General features: G+C 46.1%; 1 protein-coding gene across 1 annotated transcript in view; it reads left to right on the top strand.

The window, feature by feature from the left end:
• The window catches only part of ZADH2 (zinc binding alcohol dehydrogenase domain containing 2), an 8,873-nt gene that overhangs the window by 1,565 nt on the left and 4,123 nt on the right, over positions 1 to 3,185 (top strand). The gene's annotated exons all lie outside the window — the stretch shown is intronic.

The following is a 3,185-nucleotide window of genomic DNA, read 5'->3' as shown; positions in this document are numbered from 1 at the left end:
GGGCGGCGGGGAGGGGGCAGGGCAGGCAGACCGCCCGGCCCCGGCCCCGGCCCCGGCCCCGGCCCCGGCCTCGCTGGGCAGGACGCGAGCCCGCGGCTTTTAGAGCGGAGCCGGGTCGGGCGGAGAGCGAGGTGGTGACATTTTGCTCTAACATAATACGCCGTAAATCGTGCGGCAGCGCTAGGACTGCGCGTCCGGCGCGGTGACCAGCTCGCCATGAAATGAAGACTCTGGAGGACAAAACGTGCCTCCCCCCGCAGCTGTCTCCATAAACCTGTTTGTTCGTAGTGGCTCCTTCCTAGGCGTTGTCGTCCCTTAAGCTAAAAGTAAGCCTTTTAAAGTTCAGAGGTTTCTCTGCCCGCGAGGGGAAGGAAGCCGAAACTCTGGGAACTTCGGAGCAGAGTGCGTGGCTGGCACAGAAGAGAGCAGCACCCCCAGGTTCTTGCCAGGCAGGGCGATCCTAGTAACACGTAGTTTGCCATGCTCTCTGCTGCAGCTTAAAGATGTTAAGAAGCACCAAGTTGGCTTGGGAACAGTGCTGGAAGTTCTGTGAAGGCAGTGCGTGACTATGTGGGTATGTGTAATCTCTAGCGTGTGTCCGTATGTAACACGTAAATACATAGTAAAGAAGGGGTGAGGAGAAAGAAGAACAGGGGCTCCTCCAGGAGCTGACGGGAAAGCTTCTGTGGCACTTTAATCCGATGCTGACATCTCCCACTAGGATTTCTGAGACCGAATTTCCCTCCAAACCTCAAAGTCTAAAACATTGTGTTGCTGCATCCGCTAATGACCATGAAACAGTAATGGCATGAAACAGCCATCAGGCTGGAGTTAAATTCCTGTTTGTGGAAGAGGTTGAAAGACTTGAGATAGGAGTAGCAAGTCTCTACTTGGGTAATGCAAGGCAGAGCAACATCCTTGTTTCTCAGATCCCCCCCTGCACTTGGAGTCTTTCTTCCTCCCCCCCAATGAATTTTAAAAATTTATTCATTTTTCATACGGCTTCCAGTGTAACTCTTCCTTTCTCCCTCTCCTCCCTCCCTTCACTGGTGGGTTCCCTGGGTGCTAGGGGGACGTGCACACCTCATGGTAAAAGGGCTGAGGCGCAGAGCTTGTACCAGACTAAAGGCAGGAGCTGGTCCACAGATTCAGGCAGGCAGTTACTGGGTTTTAACACATCAGCCTATTACACGCATGTTCCTGTACAGACACACACGCACGAGTGGGGTGGAGGGGAGGGAGAGGTGAGTGATGAAGTCTAGATTTAGAGTTCATACGTTTTGTATTATTTGGCGTTCTGTGGCATTTCCTCTCTATTTATTATTATTTTCTGGGGGATATCACAGAAGACACAGGATCACGTTACTGAAAAACATTCTCCATATACAAGCTGCAGCAGGAAGCAAGTTCTGAATGTTTCCCCCTCTCTTGTCACTCTGGGGAAGCATTTTCCCATCCTGAAAGGATGAGTCCCTGGCTTTATTTAGTTTTTTTTTAAAAAACAAGCCCTAATACAACTATACATTTTCTAATAGGTAAAAACATACAATTAAAACCAAAACAATAAAGGACTTGAGTTCCAAGAGTGCATTTGCGGATTTGTTCATTTCAGTCCCAGTCATGCCCATGCATAGTATTAATTGCTTTGAGCTTTTTATGCAAAACAATCCTCATCCACCACAATAAAATCTGGTTTTGGATTTAGGGGAATTGGAAATTAAAATGTGATGAGTTCCTGTATGGATAGATATTTTAAAGTAGGATGCAGTTAGGGGGAACTTTCTTCCCCTCTTTCTTCTCCTTTAGAGAACTAAGCCAGCAATCCTTATTTCTACTTTTTTTTATAAAGAAAAAAATCATCCATCCTGTATTCAGAAATTCTTCAAAACTAGAAATCGATTTAAAGCAGTTTTTTTTACTTTGATTCTGTGTAGGAGAAGAGGAGGAGAGGAAAAGGTGAATAAAAAATCTTCAACGAAGCCATTTAAGCTTCGTATGTCTGTCTGTCCCGTTTTTGCAGGGGGCGGGGGAGGGCAAGGTTCCTCCGTTTTATTGCAGGAGAAGGACCCAAAGGCTATGAAGATTTGGTCCTTCTTAAAGCTGTTGGGGGATTTTCGAGATTTTCTTGAGGAAGTGACACATTTTGTTTCCAAAATACCTGTAAGGATTTACTGTTGGGCTGGAAGATGGGAACAAAGTTTATAGAAAAGGGGGTAAGAGGGCTTGAGAAAGTTTTTTGAACCAAGGGACTAATGTATCACAGTGGGAAAAGTGGAGGACTATTCCTGCTGAGTGTTTGGTCTAAATAATGTTTTTCTTGTATAGTACTGGTTTGGATGACTTTGTTTTGTCTGTGTTTAAGGCTGTGGTGCTGGTTTTCAGTGTCTCACGCTTTGTTGTGGTACGAAAAGCAGCATTTCCTCCCCTCGGCGGTGTCCTCCTGTTTTCTGTAATAAACAATGCGAGGGGGTTCAACACTGTTGAGTATAAATAAGACGGGTGACTCAATGTGCGTGATTTTTTGTGGAGAAACAAAACCTTCTCTTCCCCCCCCCCCCCCCGGTTTACATCTTGAAATGTTGATGGAGCAAGCCTCAATTAGAAACTACTCAATTAAACAATACGTTTTAAGTAAGAAAGTAAAGCAAGACAAATATAAAAGATCTGGAAGGGTTCTTAAAACCCACCAGCACCCCAAGTAATTGTTACTTCTGTGCTCTCCTTTTCTCAGTCTCAGAAGTTAGTAAACTGATCTTCAACTTGCAAATCGTACTTATTCCTACTTTTAAAACCAAAATAATCTAAGAAACTGTGGGCACATCCTACCACCTCCCTTCTGTCAGCTGGAATGACAAATTAGACAATTTGTTTTAATCCAGACGCTGCGTACTATCATTTTAATGTGCGAGGAATCTAAGAGACTAAACAATCTTAAAAAAAAAAGCCCGTACAATGCGAACAGGAGTTTTGAGTTCGCACACAATAAAAAGGGAGTTTAAAAAAAAAAAATTAGGGGGGGGAGGGCTGGGCGGCAGGCTGTATTAATTAATAATGATGAGCCCAGGGAGAAGGAACCATTTCCCGTGGCCCAGCAGCCCCGCAGAGACGGGGAGGGAGCGGGTGCGGGTGCACGCGTGTCTGTGTCTCTCTGTGTGTGCGGGGGGGCGGGGACGACCCCCCCCTTC

The sequence above is a fragment of the Haliaeetus leucocephalus genome, unplaced genomic scaffold (assembly GCF_000737465.1).
Source record: "Haliaeetus leucocephalus isolate CR32 unplaced genomic scaffold, Haliaeetus_leucocephalus-4.0 Scaffold587, whole genome shotgun sequence".
Taxonomy (NCBI): domain Eukaryota; kingdom Metazoa; phylum Chordata; class Aves; order Accipitriformes; family Accipitridae; genus Haliaeetus; species Haliaeetus leucocephalus.
Note: the sequence above shows the minus strand (reverse complement) of the source record. Positions and strands in the feature narration are given on the sequence as shown.